Here is a 19288-nt window from a genome sequence, read left to right as displayed (position 1 = left end):
GTAAGTCAGCAAACAACTACTGCCAGTTTTTAGGAGCTGGCTGAGGGATTTGACCTTGGTCATTATCCTGACGCCGTCTGTCATTCTGGCCCCGATCTTCCTAGCCAGCTGATGATTCTATTTGCCTTGGAAGCATACTATCAACTTATACCTTGCTACAATAATCAATACGACCAGTTAGGTAGTGATAACTAAACCTCTTGCCTCCTCACAATCCAAGATCACACAGATACTCATCCATGTTCCACAATCATACTAACAAAAATGTTGATTTATAAACATAGCAGTTAAAATTTAGCACTTAGCAATTAACAATTAACGATGCTAATAAGCATGTTCGAGCAATATCAGTGCGAATAAGCACATTCTTGCTTATGATGCACCAGTTAAGGGCCAACCCTATTAGTGTATCCCATGCAGGAAGATAAAGCATTTATATTCTATTTAAGCAGTTAAACACATAATCACAAAAATAGTTACCGAACCATGAGTCGAACTTGTCTTTAGTGGCGAGTGTACATGCCCAACAAGTCTACAGGAACCCTAAATCTTGGCATGCTCTGATACCAAGTTGTAACGCCCTAGTTAGCCAAGACCGTCACACTGTGTAAATTAAATAGTTTTTAACTCGCTAAATGAGTCATTTGGTCATAAACGTGCATCTAAGTGTTATTAATGGGCCAGAGTGAAAATCGCGGTCAAAAGGAATGGATATATTTTACTAAAACATTAAACTATACAAGGGATCCCATAAAAGTGTTTACAAAGTTGTTTACAATCCAAAATGGTCATTATAGTTCAAAAGTTACAATCCGCCAAACTAAATGGCAAAAATAGGGTTAAACACTAGTTCCCCTGAGAAACACATTGGTCGTGGTGGTCAAGTGGCCGCATATGTACACATCGCCACCTAAGCTCTCCACTCAAGGCTGGGTAAGCTTTTCTTTCCCTTTACCTACACCACATAGCACCCGTGAGCCAAGGCGCAGCAAGAAAACTCATTACTGCATGTATACAATATAAATAATTAATCATGAAACCATTTTGGGCTTCAGCCCTAATCAGATGATGATTATCAAATCAATATGGGGTCCTCTACTCTGGATAGATGACTATTCAATCATTTCGGGGTCCTGCGCCCTGGATAGATGACTATTAAGTCATTATGGGGCCCCATGCCCAGAAAAGATGACTAATGAGACATCATGGGGTCCTACGCCCTGAATAGATGACTAATAAGTCTTTCTAGGGTCCTGCACCCTAAGCCATGTGACAATCAAGTCACCTAAGCCTTTTAGCCCTGACTTTGAGTAACTAGTCATAGACTAGCCAAGCGCTTTCGTTTTCTTCAACCAATAAGTCAGTCAAGAATTTAATGCTCATGTTGATTAGATCTAATCATTTCGGCCCACGTTAATATGCTATTGTCGCTCATAAGTCAATTCCATAAGACCAACGCTCAGTAATATTGTTGATCATGACTGATAAGTTAGAGCTTCGTGACCAGTACTAAACACTTTTGTTGTTTCTAACTAATAAGTCAGTGCCATTCACAAGTAAGCAATGTTGCCAGGCATTTACAATGCAACCAATGTCCATATATAGAGTACTCAACATGCCTCATTAATAATCATGTACGTCACATACTGGGTGCAGTTTTCTTACCTCAAACTTGAGCGTGAAATAAATAAAGAACGACCTTTGAGAATTATCCCGACCTTAGGCCCTTAGCGATCACCTAATCATAACCAAATATGAAATCTCATCAATAAAATGAGTAATAAAAGGTTCATGGACTAAAACCCATCCCCCGAAACCTTGAATCCTAAGAAAACGGTTAGTAGATTTGATTCTAAGCCTTAAGGTTCGAAAACCTGCGCTTAAAACTAGTTAAAACCTAGCCTGGCTAAAAAAGGATAGGCAGGCCGCGACCTGCCCCCAAGGGCTGCAGCGTGCCTCCCAGACAGACACGCCCCCTGTCTGGGTGCTAGGGGCAGGTCGTGACTTGCCCTTGAGGGTCACAGGGCGCCTGGCAGACAGAGCCCAGTGAAGGCTCTGGGGTTCACTCAAGTCGCGACTTGCATGAACTCGGTCGCGACTTGACCCCGCGAACCTAATTCCCCAGCAAATTCCATAATTCAAACTTAGCCAAAACTCATCAAGCAAATCCCAATATCATAACCAAACATTAATACAACATAACCACCAATCTAACAGCAAAACCCAAGCTTTATACCGCATAAAATATCATCAAATACACAACTCCAAGATCAAACTATCAAGCTTTCGAACCTCCTAAAAATGAAGTAAAACCTTAAAGTTTCAGCTGAATATCTTTACCTCAATAATGAGTTAACACCATCAATTGTTGCACTAAAATCCTAAGTCCCAAGCCTCAAGAACCTCAAGTTCAATTCCCTAGCCTAGCTTCAGAAATTCCAATGGGCAGAGGGAGAGAAAGTATAGCCGAGAGAGAGAAGGTGAGATACTCTATTTTTGCTGCCTGTGTAGTTCTACAACCTTCTTGGCTAAATATATCCACAACCTAAAATGACTAAAATGCCCCTAGGGCCATTCAATCTCTCAAAACCACCCAAGGGCAAAATTGTCATTTTTCACCTACCCCGTTAATCATAATTAATGTCCTCCAATTCCCGTCATTCCCAATATCCTCAAATAATTATAAAATCATATCCCATTACCCGCTCATTCCCGGTAAGGTAGTAAGCACCAATTTACCCCTAGGCTCACCCCGAGCTCGGTAATTAACCCCGTCATGACCAAACCGCTAACATGCTTCCTAAGATCGTCTCATGCTGAATAGCTCAAACATATCCACATAATAATGTGGTCTCACCCAAATATCACATACATGCACACAAATATACAAATATGCCTTCATCTGGGCCAAAATTACAAAAATTCCCTTCTTTTAAGAAGTGGGCCCACATGCATGAAAATATCATCATATAATAGTATAACTCACATAATCATGCATATACTCACATAATCACATATTAAATCAATTATGGCCTTCCTAGCCCCCTAATTTAAGCATTAAGCCATATTAGGGAATTTGGACTTTACACTGATAAAGCTAGAGGCATAGCCAATCTGTAAGCCACCTCTCACACCCGTTCCAGAATATCAAAGGGGCCAACATACCTAGGACTTAACTTGCCTTTCACTCCTCTCAAAGGAGCAACTTTGAGGAACACATGATCACCGACTTGAAACTCTATACTCCTGCGTCTCAAGTTTGAGTAACGCTTCTGTCGACTCTGGGAGGTGAGCATTCGAGCTCTAATCTTTTCAATCCCCTCATTGGTCCTCTGAACAGCCTTAGGGCCTAAGTACTTCATCTCGCCCGTCTCATCCCAATGGATAAGTGATCTGTACTTCCTCCCATACAACATTTCATATGGAGCCACTCCGATAGTCGCATGATAGATGTTATTATATGAAAACTCAATAAAACAGAGATACTTACTCCAAGATCCCCCAAAGTCTAGCACACAGGCCCGCAGCATATCCTCCAGTATCTGAATCGTCCTCTCAGATTTTCCATCTGTCTAAGGATGATAGGCAGTACTGAACAACAACAGCATGCCCATAGTCTTCTATAGGCTCTCCCAAAATGTAGAGGTGAAGGTGGGGTCCCTGTCGGATACTATCAACCTCGGAGCCCCATGAAGTCGTACAGTTTCTTCACATACAACTCAGCATATTGCTCCACCGTGTAAGTTGTCTTAATAGGCAAAAAGTGGGCTGATTTGGTCTACCTATTCACAATCACCCACACAGAATCATATTGTCCCACTGTCTTCGGTAATACAACTATAAATTCCATGGTGATTTCCTCCTACTTCCACTCCGGAATCTCTAAAGGCTGCACCAAACCTGCTGGCCTTTGATGTTTAGCTATCATTTGTTGACAAGTTAAACATTTGGCCACATACTCCACTACATCCTTCTTCATCCTTGGCCACCAATACAGAGTCCTCAAGTCATGGTACATCTTCATCGTACTCGGATGTAAGGAGTAGGGAGTGGTATGGCACTCATCTAGAATCTCTTGCCTGATACCAGAATCCATCGAAACCCAAATCTGACCTTTATACCTCAGTATACCCACCTCTGAAATAGAAAAGTCCTTAGCCACTCCGGCTAAGACATCTACCCTGTGTTTCCTCAACTGTGGATCCTCCTTTTGTGATCCCCTAATCTTCTCAAGTAGCGTTGACTGAAGAGTGATATTGGCTAGCTAACAAACTACCGATTCAATTCTCGCTCTAGTCATCTCTTCAGATAAATTTTTTGATATCTGCCTTGAATTGAATAACTGCCCTGGGCCCTTCCCACTCCATGCATCGTCCATCACATTGGCCTTCCCTGGATGGTACAAAATATTAGAGTTGTAGTCCTTCACCAACTCCAGCCAACATCTTTCGCATATATTCATATCCTTCTGAGTAAAGAAGTACTTTAAACACTTATGGTCGGTGTATATTTAACACTTCTCACCATACAGATAGTGCCTCTATACCTTCAGTGCAAACATCATCGTTGCCAGTTCTAGATTATGAGTGGGATACCTCTGCTCAAACTCCTTCAGCTGTCTAGACGCGTAGGCTATCACCTTTCCAACTTTCATTAATACACACTCCAAACCCTACCTCGAAGCATCATAGTAGACTACAAACTTTTCATTGTCTGATGGAAGACTCAGTACTAAAGAGGTGATCAGTCGCCGCTTCAACTCCTTATAACTATTCTGACATCTATATGTCCATACATACTGTTGGGGTTTTATGCCTTAATTAAAACCCAATTTCTTTGTAATCTCATTTATTATCAATAAAAGAATATAAATCATTTTTTGATTTGGTCAATCACTTTGCTCACATGTTTTAATTTTATGATTATTTGTTTAATATAAACTTCTATTAAATCCTGAGCATATAACTAATCATATTTATAGTGACATAATCGTAATGGAATATAAATATGATTATATGTTCAAAATAAATTAGTCCTAAGATTAGTCAGTGCATAGGATTTACACTGACTTGCCAATCTACGATATGATCTACTTACACATTGCAATGTTATGTTCTATCCAAAACATTAGCAATGTAGATAAGATCATATGTATTTGTTACATCGGACTGGACCGATATTGACAGTAGATAGGATAAGTAAACATGCTGTTATTATCTATTTTAGTCATATCATAAAGTTGACCATAGGTCAATTCAACTCAATTATGAGTGGTTAGTATTATAACTGATTGTATTATTTGAGTTCTTTGACTTGTTAGTTACCAGCTTACCCTACGGACTAACCCATACTAACATTTTGAGAACTCGGTAGTATAATTGAGTGGGAGTATTAATCATAGATATGAACAGTGATAACTTCTGATGAAGAAGTGAAATGATCCTTTTATTTTGGTTCGAGGTGTTAAATGATAGAGATCTCATTTCAGTAATTAATATTAGTTTACTGAAATATCATTTACAAGGAACTAACTGTTTTAAGGATAAAATACAATGAGGGGTAAAACAGTATTTTAGTCCCATCTCATTGTAGACCGACATAGAGGATTGAGTGACAATTATGGCTGTAACAATCAATAATTAATAACGTATCTATATTGATTAAAGATCATTCTATGAATTCAAGAGTGCAACTCTAAGTCTTTAGTGGAGTCAAGAGGAATTAATAAGTTAGTAAATTTATTTGTTAGATTTATGATAACTTATTGGAGATTGATTTCATAGGCCCATGGTCCCCAATTTTTCTTTGATAAAATCATCTAGATAGTCTCAATTAATTGATATAATTATCAATTAGAATTATCAAAGTTGAACAGGTCAATTTTTGATAGTTTCATAGTTATGTAATTTTGAGAAGAAAAGATAAATTAGGGAAGATTTATTAATTAAGATAAATTGGTGTCTAAATTAATAAATAAGTTTAAATCAAGGTTAAAATTATAAATATTTAATTTGATAAAGGATTTAAATAATTATTTAATTAATTAAATTAATAGAAATATAGGCTTTTACTTCGGTTTTTATAGTGAGCATACAAAAAAACTAAAGTAAAAACCTTTTCAAACTCTTTTACTTCGCTTTTGAAATTGACGCTCTGAAAAAAATTACATACTACTTCGCTTTTTAAAAAAAACGAAGTGAAAAATTCATAGTAAAGAGGGCCGTGTTTGGTTGCACAAGCCCGTGTATTATGTTTAGAGATAATAAAAATGCAAAAAAATGGCCGAGCCAAACGCGGCCCTTGTGCACCTTTAACTTCGGTTTTTAGGTAAAAACCGAAGTCGAAAGTGCACTTTCCACTTCGATTTTTACCTAAAAACCGAAGTAAAAGGGTTTTATAACCCTTTTCATCTACCCGAACGGTCATCTCTCTCAAACCCTCCTCTCTCCTCTGTGCAAAAAACCCCAAAAACCTCCATTAACAACTGTGAGCCAACACCCATTTTCATTCTCCAAACCTTTTTTTTTTTGTTTTTTGTTTATTTCTTGCTACATTTCTACACTATAAACCGAAATATAGTCCAAAAATCTGTTTTTTTTTTGTTTTTTAGAGAAAAAAAAGGCATTTGGCCGTGGGTATTTTCTCCATTGTTTCTTGGTGTTTCTTGCCGAATTTTGACCGGATTTTTGTCATTGCAAGGGGATTTTGAGCTTCAAAACAGGTATAGATTACTATAATGTGGTTTTGATGATAATTTTTTATTTTTCTATGTTTTTTTTTAAAAAAATTTTATTATTCCAAATTTTATAATTAATATAATTAATATTTTGTTAATTTTTATAATTATTTGTTTATTTTTTTAGTTTAAATAATGTGATAAAAATTAGGTTTATTATAAATATATATGTATATTAGTGAATTTTAGAAATTGTGACAATAGATAAATTTGTTTTTTAAATATTTGAAAAAAAATAAATAGCTTGAAGATGATCAAAGTGTTGTTCATTAGTTTCATTAATTAGTTTGATTTTTTTTATTTATTGGTTTGATAATTAATTATGTAGTTTACTAATTATGTAATGTTTTAGTAGGGTCGTTGATTGAGTGGTGAACTTTGTTGTTCATTTCGGGTGCATTGAAGTTTAATATTGAAGGTTAGTTATTTTTTTTATTTATATTACTACAAGATTTATGTATAAAGATAAGACTAATGTAATCATGCATATTAGATGTAGTGAAAGTTATGTTTGAAAATTAGTGAAGTAGGCTCTGGGAAATTTGTGTGCTGTGGTGATATAAGGATGGATTGATTTATGCTTGAGTATTGTGTTTGTTTGTGTTGTTGTTATAGGAAATTTTGAAATTGCGGTATGCTATAGAAACAGAGGATACTCTGCCGAATTTTTTAAAAATTTTATAAGACTAGAACCTAATAATGATGGATTCATCTATGCTTGATTATTGTGTTTGTTTTAAATGGTTTTATAGGTAATTATGAAATTACGGTATGCTATAGAAACAGAGGATACTCTGCCGAATTTTTTAAAAAATTTATAAGACTAGAACCTAATAATGATGGATTCATCTATGCTTGATTATTATGTTTGTTTGTATTGGTTTTATAGGTAATTATGAAATTACAGTATGCTATAGAAACAGAGGATACTCTGTCGAATTTTTAAAAAAATTTATAAGACTAGAACCTAATATAAGTTTTTTTCTAACTTATTAGGAATTTAATATTGTTATTAGTATGGATAAATCATGGATGCTTGAGAGGAGAGAAACATCACAATTTCAAGATGGATTCAACAAATTTTTAGAGTTTTGCCTAAAGAATTGTAGTGATCCACAAAAAATTTGTTGTCCTTGTATCGATTGTGGTAATGGAGTAAAGGGGAATATTACCATGATAAAGGATCATGTATTTTTTCGGGGATTTGATATGATTTATAGTAAATGGTATTGGCATGGAGAATTATTAAATGATGACCCATATCCATTAGGTAGGCGAGGTGTAGATGATTTTGAGAGTAATGATTTTGGTGATCATCCTATAGAATTGCTTGATGAAGCACAAGAAGAGTTTTTTCATAATCCAGAAAAATTTGATAGTATGGTTAGAGATGCAGACAGACAATTGTTCAGTGGTTGCAATAAACTAAGATTGCCCACAATGGTTAAATTTTATAACATAAAAGCAGAAAATGGAGTTAGTGATAAGTGTTTCAGTCAATTTTTAGCTGCTTTCAAGGAGATTTTGCCGCTAGAAAATTATTTTCCGGAGTCTACATATGAAGTAAAGAAAACATTAAGTTTGATAGGGTTGAAGTATGAGAAGATTCATGCATGTCCGAATGATTGTATTTTATATCGTAAGGAGTATGCAGACATGGACGCTTGCCCAGAATGTGGTTTATCACGGTACAAACCTAACAAAAGTAAGGAGATTAGGAAACTTATTCCTCAGAAAGTGCTATGGTACTTACCTTTGATTTCGCGGCTGAAGCGATTATATCGAAGTGCATAACACTCTAAGAACTTAATATGTCACGAGACTGGACGAGTGAAAGGTGGTAAACTCCGGCATCATGCAGATTCACAGGCCTGGAAAGAAGGTAGATTATATCAATCCAGAATTCAAAAATGAACCAAGACATCTTCGTCTCGGTTTAGCTGCTGATGGAGTAAACCCGCATAGATCTCTTAGTAGTAGGCATAGTTCATGGCCTGTCTTCCTAGTTATGTACAATCTTCCTCCTTGGTTGGTCATGAAAAGGAAGTTCATGATGCTTTCATTAATGATTTCAGGCCCAAAACAACCAGGACATGATATCGATGTTTATTTGGCACCATTAATTGATGATTTGAAAGAGTTGTATGAAAATGGTGTTGAGGCATATGATGGTTTTAAAAAATAAGTGTTTAATTTGAAAGCGATGTTGTTATGGACTGTTAATGATTTTCCAGCATATGGTAATCTATCAGGTTTAAGCACAAAAGGTTACCAAGCTTGTCCAATTTGTTTTACATTGTCTAAAGAAGAGAAGTAAGCCATTTGTCAATCATTGGCAGGGATGAAAGTGCCTGATGGTTATTCATCGAATGTTCGAAACTTGGTGTCTATGGAAGATTTGAAGTTAATTGGAATGAAATCACATGATTGTCATATATTAATGCAACAATTACTTCCAATTGCCATTCAGTCAGTTTTACCAAAAAGAGTTCGAGATAGTGTGACAAGTGTGTGCATCTTCTTCAATAAACTATGCGGAAAAGAATTGGAAATGAAGAAGTTGAATACGTTGCATGATGAAATAGATGAAACTTTATGCAAGCTTGAAAAATATTTTCCACCATTTTTTTTTTGACATCATGATACATTTGATGGTCCATTTAGTAAGAGAAGCGAAGTTGTGTGGGTCAATTTGGGCGAGATGGATGTATCCATTTGAAAGGAATATGAAGGTGTTGAAAGGATATGTATGTAATCACCATCGCCCTGAAGCTTGTATGGTTGAGTGTTATTTAGCAGAAGAATCTGTGGAATTTTGTTCAGAGTACATGGTTGGAATCGATACAATCGGAATTAGCAAACCACAGAATAACTCGGATGGAGTTGATAGAGGATTACGAGGGAAAGGAACAGTAGTGACCATATCTCGTGCAGAATTAGATCAAGCTCATTTAGTTGTGTTGGAAAACAATCCTGAGGTTCAACCATATATAACGTAAGTTATAAATTTAATAAACATTATGCTCATTTTTGTGAATAATTGAAATTTTAATGTTGTACTTTGTATTTGCAGTGAGCACATGGAGTTATTACAATCAATGATTCCCAAAAAGGTTAAAAATAAACAGAAATGGATTATAGATGAGCATAATAAAACATTTAGTCGATGGTTGAAAAATACTATTCTAGCAAGGTTGGGACAAGAAAACCATGGAGTGTCGACAGAGTTAAAACGCATATCATTTGGACCAAGTGTTCATGTAATAAAGCACAATGCTTACATTGTTGGAGGAAAAATATTTCACACAAAGTCAAGAGATGATGCTCGAATGGTTCAAAATAGTGAAGTATTGTGGCAGAAGAAATGCATTTCGCTAGTGTGAAAGACAATAATCCAGTTGCTGGTACTATGACATAATATGGGGTTGTTGAAGAAATATGGGAGCTTGATTATTCCTTATTTCAAATTCCTCTGCTCAAGTGTTCTTGGGTGGACAACAATGTTGGGGTTAGAATTGATGAACTTGGATTCACTTTGGTTGATTTAAGTAAGAAAGGTCACAAGAATGATCCTTTCATCATGGCTACCCAAGCAAAACAAGTGTTTTACATAACTGATCCTGCTGATGATAAATGGTCAGTTGTTTTACGAACCCCGGAAAGGCAGTTTATAGAAGATGAAAATGACGAAGAAAATGATGATTTGTTTCATGACAATTTATTGTTGGGCAACCAATACATGAGCAAGTTGAGCAAATCCATGATTTCAATGAAGATGATGATGATGGGGAATACATTAGAAATAATATTAGAGACGGAATATGGGTAGATTGTGGATCAACCAAGAAAAGAAAAAGGAAAAGAAAATGTGTCCAGTGAGTAATGTATTCATTTTTATGTTAAATATGTATTTATTTCTTTCATAATTGTAACGTTAATTCTTGTTTATGTGCAGATGACAATTTCTGAAGGGGAGAACACACCAAATAGGCGAGGCCCAACAAAGAAGAACAATATCAATAATAAAAAAAGCTAAGGGAATAAAGAGAAATATTCAATTTAATGATAAAGGTCAACCTATAGGGAAAGCATATAGTGAGATGCAATCGTACCTTGGAGTTAAAACTAGGAGAAGCACAACGTGAAAGAGCTCTCAAATATACTTCAAGGCATCGTACATCTCGTAGAGGGCTTGCCAATGTTAGAGAGGACTTGGTAAGTAATTCACATCACTATTTTATAACTGTCAACCTGTTATGAAGAATATTGCACTCACCAACTTTAATTAATTGTTGTATGTTGTAGAAAACTGAACTAGGTGTGGCAGATGTAGAACGGTACCAAGTTTGGATAAGAGCACGAGAAAAGAAGAAGGTTCTTGTCACAGATTTGGACAAACAAATTGAAGTAAGAATTGTAAGTGGTTTCAAGCAAGTATTTTAAAGTAATGTAGGAATGATAAGGTTCTTATAAGTCACTAATATAAGTGATCACTGGTTTGTTCCATAGAATGAGTTGAAAGAAAAAGTTAGTAGTGGAGAAATCATTGCAAAGGGTCGAAATGACATATTAACGCAAGCTTTAGCGACACCTAAGCATCCAAGGCGTGTTAGAGCACTTGGGTATGATATTTTTTTTTATTTGTTGCATTTAACTTAATTCTATAATATTTTAGTTTTTAAATAAATTTGCTTGATTATTGTAGGTCGTTTGAGAAGATTTCGTCCGTCTTTGGAAGAAAACAAAAAATAGCAACAGAAATGGCTGATGTTGTTAGTAAGAAAGATGCAGAAATTGCGAGGCTCAGAGCAAAACTTAAAGCTTTAGAGGAGGAAAAAGCTAAACAAGAAGGTGGGATAGATGATATGGATGAACACGACAACGATGACGAGCAGAACGACGAAGAATATTACACACCATACATGCAGGATGACACACCGTACATGCAGGATTATGTGTTACCTTGTTCGGATAATATTCATAATGTGGTGGCAGAGGGTGTTATCATTGATGGGGTGGGTCCACTGACTATTCATGGTGTTCAACTGACAGACAAATACGCGAGGGTGCGAGTCACCAAAATGTTACAAGAGGATGCTGAAATCCCATGTTCTATTGGGGAGATACGCTATGTTCAAGATACTTATGATGTATTCATTCCTTGGCCAAAAGAATTAATTATGACTGACCAGGTATAAACGAATTCTTTAATTTGTTCCTATTAAAATATTTGTTGGTCCATTATTTTAATATTATTTTTACTTGATGTTGCGTAGGGTCCTCTAAAAAAGAAGCCTCCTATGTCAAAAAGTTCATCCAAGGATAAGACGAACCGTAATTCTTTGACTAGCCCACATCTGTCATCAGCTGGGTCTCACGTCAATCCAGAAAATACTTTGACCGAAGGCCAACCATTTGCCGATCACATCATGAATCGCATCCATGTTAACCTTCAGTTTATGGTGAGAGAATTTTGCAGAGTTAAGAGAATGAACACAGTCGTCTCAATTCCAGTGGACCCATCATTCATGAATCGCGAGTCAATCTTTATAACCTCAGAGGATGTGGAACAAGTTGCTACTTTGCATATGATTGGAGGCTCAGCAATGATATTCGGATTAAGGTATCCCTTCAACTAATTCTTTGGAATGATATGAATTTAGAATCATTTATGAGTACTGCTCTGTGATCTGTTGCAAATTTTCATAGAAAATTGAATGTTTACAGGTTTGGGTAGTCCTATTTATAGGGGAAACTCTGCCGAAATTTTTCAAAAATATTTAACACTAAAGAAAATTTTGCAGATGCATTTGGGAGTCCCTATTTCCAAACCAGCGTGTATTTTACAAGTTTTTTGACATTGGACGTCTTAGCATTAATAATCTTAACGATGTAGAACGATCAACCATTGACTTGGCAAATTGGTTGATGACCATGGATAGAGTTGGTCAACTATACTTTATACCTTGGAACATACGGTAAGAAATAGTGTAAACTTTTCTTATTTGATTATTCATATATTAAAATTTTAATTATTTTACTTAACACGCTTCTTATTTTAGGGAACATTGGATGTTGGTGATTGCTATGCCAAAAGGAAAAATCGTGTTCTTAGATCCACTGAAATCACACAAACGTCCTAAAGAAATTGATTCAATGATAATGAGGTAAGTTTTAAATTTTTTAAAATATTTCTTAATATGCAACAACTATTACATGTTACTACATTTTAATAACTTTTGTTAATTTTCTTTTTAAATAGTGCATATTATAAGGCTTCTTCCAATGAATTACTCGGCCATCCTACAATGATATTCAATGTTGAATGTCCAAGACAACCACAAAGTCATGAATGTGGTTTTTATGTGTTGAAGTACATTAGAGATCTTGTACGGGCATCAAATGCAATAGTAACCCTAAAAGAAAAAGTAAGTTCATTTTTTATAACTTATTTTGGTATCGATAATCTATAAAATTAATTTATATTTATTAATTTTACAGTTTGGTGGGAAGACGCAATATTGTGAGATTGCAGACCTCTTGCCAATCCAACATGAATGGTTAGGTCAATTGATGACATACATTTATCAGTAAGCCTATTTTGTTTACAAGTTCGTTTAATTGTAAGTTTAGTTTTTTGTAAATGTATTAATGTTAAGGGCTAGTTATCTTACTTAAGTACTTGTGTTTTATATGCTTATGTATAACATTTTTAATTAATAAAAGTTATCATATTTTTATTCAATATTGTAAATTCATATAATTAAATCGTTGAAAAAGAATTAGGCCAAAATATATATATATTAATTAGACCATTTAAATATATATATATAAATAAAATTAGGCCAAAAAAAAAATATATATAAATAGAAATCGTCCATTTAAAAATAATTAGAAATATATATTAAATAAAAATGCGGGCACTTTCTACTTCGGTTTTTAGGTAAAACCGAAGTAAAAGGGCTACTTTCCACTTCGGTTTTACCTAAGAATCGAAGTAGAATATCCCCTTTCTACTTCGGTTCTTAGTAAAAACCGAAGTGAAAAGTGGCCCTTTTACTTCGGTTTTTACCTAAAAACCGAAGTAGAAAATGCCCAGGATGGTCGCGTATATTCACTTTCTACTTCAGTTATTATGTAAAACCGAAGTAGAAAGTGGGGATTCTACTTCGGTTTTTAACTAGTTTTTACTTCGCTCCGAACTACTGCGGTTGCGAATTTTAGCGAAAACCGAAGTAAATCAAGCTTAAAAACCGAAGTAAAAGCCTCTTTTCCTTGTTGTGTTGATTTTAAGTGCAACAGACTTATAATTAAATAGGAAATTTCATGGGCCTAAAGCCCATGATAATTTCTACCTAGGGCTAATTATTGGCTATTATTTTATTGATTTTTTAATTAAATAAATGACCAAATTGAGTCTATAAAAGGAATGCTAAGAGAGAGTTGAAAACATAAGTCAAAACACAAGTTGAATCACAAGTTTCTGATAGGTTTTAGATTCTCTCTAAACATAAGTCATTTTCTAAGCCTCACTGTTCTTTTCTCTTCTTCTCTCTGTATCTATCACATAAGTTGATAATTGCCTACTCTAGTCTAGGTGATTCTAAGGATACTTTGGAAGGTTGTGAAGAAAATTGAAGATCAATTCAGTTTCTTTGTAATACTCTATGACATAAATGATACAAGGGTTAGAGAAACTGAAGGAATGACTCTATTATTCCGCTGCGTATAATGTAAGTATTCTTATCATTATTTCTCTTTGAATTCAATTTTAAACATGTTCTAGGTTGTCTCATATTAACTTGTTTAATATTAGATCTACATGAAAATAAATAAAGATCATGTATAAGTTTTCCTAACAACTGGCCTCAGAGACTTTGTTTATCTTTATTTTCATGCATGAACATGGTAAAATTGAATTAGATGATGTGTTGAGTAATTGAATGGATTTCATGATTTTATGAAGCATATTGAATTCTATGTGATTATTGGCAATTTTTATTTTATTTTGTTGTGTTTTCTATGACATTAATTTTTATATATGCTCTATTTTGTGTAAAACATGGTAAAAGTTAATTAGAAAACGTTTTTGGTTTGAAAAAATGCACAAAATTTCTTTTGAATTTTTTTTCTTCTGGCTGCCAGTCGCGAGCATCACCTGGCGCACGCACACTTACGAACGTTTCCCAGCTGCACACACACACCACGGTAGCCAGCCTCCACCCACACACGCACCACTCGACGGCCACACCATCCGCGCAAGCGCACACCTGCAGCCAAGCCACGGTGAATAGTACCCGAAACAATTTGTAACGCCCTACTACCCTAGATCCATTACCATAAAAATGTGTCATTTTATGTTGAAAAGTGTGATTAAATTGAAATAAAGACTCATTTAACAAAAGTTAGTAATAAAAGATTTTGACATTCATTAAACTCATAAAAGTGATACATTGGAATCCCAAAATACTATTTAAAAAATGTATTATAGTTTCAAAGTTAAGATACAGTCGACCTAAGCGACAAAATCAACTATATACAACATGTTCATCAAAACAACCCCGGCCATGATAGCCAGGTAGGCCGAAATTCTACGCGGCGCTCCATGCCCTCCAACTCATGCTTGGTTGGCCTTTCTGTGGACGGCAGAAACTCATGAACGATATACGGATGGAAAACTCAAAGCTTGTTACCGAAAATGCGTAGATTGAACTTAGGGAAAACTTAAGAAAGAAACATGCAGAATAAGGAAGGAGGAAAATCTCATTTATTGCTTTACTATCTCTCTCTACAATGGCTTTTTCCAACCCCCTCATTTGAGGGGTCAAAGCCTATTTATAGATGGGCTTTAATGGCCTCTGATACATGGTGGTCCCAAGGGACAAGTTCATACATTGGTTCCGTGTCAGAATAGTGGGGCGTGATGTAGAGGAGCAGAGGATCATGGTGTCGGCTATCGATACAGGGTCAGAGGTATGCAGGTCATGTCACCACCTCTTGTACTGATTCGTACCACCACTACTTGTCGGACACTAATGTCGGAATCACACCCTTGCCTCTCTTAGGGTCGTACACCTCGCACCTGTTCATGTCCCTTGTACTTAAAGGTCCTTCTAAACTTGGGAGGCTTTGGACATATGGTACGTGATGCGGCAATGAAACCCTCATTACGTGTGGCCTTCGTCCATGCCCTGGAACCATGGCAACAAGACCCTTTGCATATTTTCATATAGGTGAAGTGTCTTATGCTCTTAGGGGGTGTCACCACAATATAAGCAATACAACGAGGCACTTGGTGTCTCGAGGGGTGCGCGAGGCTTGGCTGGTTGTACCATGTGAAGCTTCTCGGTGTGAGGCCTTTGGTGTTGCGAGGGGTGTGCGAGGCTCTTGGCAGGTCGTGGCATGTGACGCTTTGCTGTGCGAGGCACTTGGTGTCGCGAGGGGTTCACGAGGCTTGGCTGGCTGCACTATGTGATGCGCGAGGTGCGCCTGCTGGGCACGCAAGGTGAGAGACGGGGGTCTCGCGTGGAACACCTACTGGGTGCACGAGGAACGAGGTGGAGGCAGCTACGTGGTGCACAAGGTGCACCAACTGGGAATGTGAGGCGCGAGACGGGAGTCTTGCGTGGCGTACCTGCTAGGCGTGCGAGGCCCATGGTGGAGGTAGCTACATGGTGCGCGAGGCATGCCTGTTGGGCACACGAGGCACGAGAAGGGGGTCTCGCATGGTGCACCTGCTGGGCGTGCGAGGCACGAGGTGGAGGTAGTTACGTGGTACGCGAGGTGTGCCTGTTGGGCACAGAAGGCATGAGATGGGGGTATCGCGTAGTGCACTTGCTGGGTGCGGGAGACGAGGTGTGACGTGGCTAATGGGGCTTCACTTGGCGAGGCTTCCCAATACGTGTCTAGGGGTGTAGGAACATGTATGTACTTATGAATTCATGGGACCTTAGCACAAGATTTGGGTCTTTAACAAGTATGGAATTTTTAGCATCTACACTTGCCCCCCAGTCTAAGAGAAGGCCTTTAGGTGCGACTTTACCCGCTCAAGGTATGCTTTCACCATTTCTTATGCTTAATGGGTTTAAATGAGTGTTACTTGGGAATGGTTCTCTCGGCCGGAGCTCTTCAGGAACTAATTCATGTATATGCACCTGTTTGCACCTATGCCCTCCCTTGTACCTCGTAGTTGGTTGTTTTGAACACTTGTGTCTAGTGGTTTTGAGCTTATTCCTTTGTGTTTTGTAGTACCCTTTCCACCTAGACTTGCACCCTTATTACCAACAAGAAGCAATTTTATGGCATGTGAGAGGTCGTCTAGCGTTCCTCCGGGGGTCGAGTTTGTAGACCTATCCTCAGACTCGGGGTCCCCCGAAAACAACCCTTACCAAAACTATGACACCTTGAACGCATGGCCAAGCTTAGGCGTAAAATCTGGGTGGTGGAGAGCAAGATAGATTTACCTTTGAGGGGTAATGGAGTCCCTTTCTTCTTTGACCTTAATGATCATATTGCAAGCCCGAGAATGAGCCTTTTTGATCTACAAATGGAGTTGGCATTCATGGAAGAAAACCTCCCTCCTGAACCTCCTACCTCGTTTTCCCCCTATAGTAGCCCCGAGGTCACCCCTGGTTCCCCTCAACCCTTTTCCTTAATCCACCCGTGTTCGATGCTTCCACACTCAATGCCTCGGTGGAAAACTCATGTAAGAAGAAAAAAATGGTGGGTAAAGTGCCCTGTTTTGACCTCTCCTTTGGTTTTGCAGACATGTCAGAGAGAATGAGATGACAGGTGACTCCCGAGAAGCCGGACTCCGGTCCTTTATCGGCGTCCACCATCATTTCCAACGTGTCAGAAAACAGGCTGTTAGAGTTGTTCGAGAAGTGCCACATTAAGAAAGAGTACAAGCTATATGTACCCTCCAACAAGTGTCGGGTTGATAATCCCCCCAGGGCTGTGTTGCTATAAGTGAACATATCTTGAACACTAGTGGGACCATTCCCTTACACTCGTTAATCGTCGTAGTCCAGAATCATTTCGACCTTGCTCTGCTTCAACTAACACCTAACAGCTGGTTGACCTTAAGTTGCCCGTATATGGTGTTCATGAAGCTTAACGGTCGTGCTCCCATGGCCTAGGAGGTGCATTTTATGTACAATCTCATGCCCACTCTTAAATGCAAAGGCTTCTACTTCTTACAGAATGCTAACTCTCATGTCTCCTTGATAGAGGGTTCTGTGTCTAACCCGGGTTCCTGGAAGCAAGACTTTTTCTTTGTTAAAGGTCCCATTTTTGTCTACGAACATTTCCACTCATCCCCAAGTAAGTACTTCAAGTATTTCCTTTTATATGGATTTTGCTATTTTGGAACTTATACTCATATTGATAACTGAGTTAATTGTTCAGAGAGCTTCAGTATCCCTGACGTTCCTGAGTCGGAGGCGGTGCCGGTAGATGTCTTCCTTGATGCAAACCCTGCAATGAAAATGGTTGCCCATATCTTTACTGTGGCCAACCTCAATCACTATGGTCTATCCAGGGTTTCAGAGCCCGACCTGCTATGGCACATTTTCGAGCGAAAGAAGAAGGTAACTCCTACAGAACCTCACTCGGATGAGGGCGTTGTTGAATGGGTGCCTGAGGAGGTTTCCCCTGAATCTAAACATCCATCTCGACTATCTCCATCCTCCAGGGGATGTCCCTCTTTTGCTCCTATGGACCGTGACATGGCTTCTCATTCCCGCGATCCACAAACCATGCAAGGGCGCTTTCTTCTTCCATTCTCCAATGAATTTGATAATCTTCCTTATGTTCCTGCTAGTCATGGCCATTCGGGGTACCCTTTGTCCGATGTTCCTGGGCCTCCTCCTCCCTCGGTGAGTGGGTCATCTATCCTTGCTCACCAGGGCACTCTTGATTTGGTGGGAACATCCTTGGTGGGTCGCACGTCAGCCCCTTTCATGCAAAGGTATTGTGTTTTAATGGCTAGATTAGTAGGCAGGGAGGGTCATAATTATTTAATTATTTCATTAAATGATTATATGCATGTTTATGTGAATTATATTATAATATGATGTTAAATGCATGCATGTGGGTCCACATTTCATCACAGGAGTATTTTGGTAATTTGGCCAATTGAGGGTATATTTGTATATTTTTGTGCATGCTTATGATTAATTGTTGAGGCCACATTATAATGTGGATTTTTTCGAGCTATTTGGCATGAGATGATCTCTGAATATAAACTATCAGTTTGGTCATAACAGGCTTAAGCTCGGGGCTCTGGGTGAATCTCGGGGTGTTTTGGTGATTAGAGCGTTACCGGGAATAAAAGGGTAACGCGATTTGAATTATTGGTATTTGAGAATATCGAGAATAGCGGGAATGGGAGAGTGTTAATTATGATTAACGAAATAGATGGGAGATGACGATTTTACCCTTGGGGAGACTTTGGAAGCTTTTAAATGACCTAGGGGCATTAAGGTCATTTGGCATGGATATATATGATTTATTGGCTATAGAAACCTGTAGAAAGAATAGAACAAAACAGAG

This window comes from Humulus lupulus, chromosome 1, assembly GCF_963169125.1.
Source record: "Humulus lupulus chromosome 1, drHumLupu1.1, whole genome shotgun sequence".
Lineage (NCBI taxonomy): Eukaryota > Viridiplantae > Streptophyta > Magnoliopsida > Rosales > Cannabaceae > Humulus > Humulus lupulus.
Note: the sequence above shows the minus strand (reverse complement) of the source record.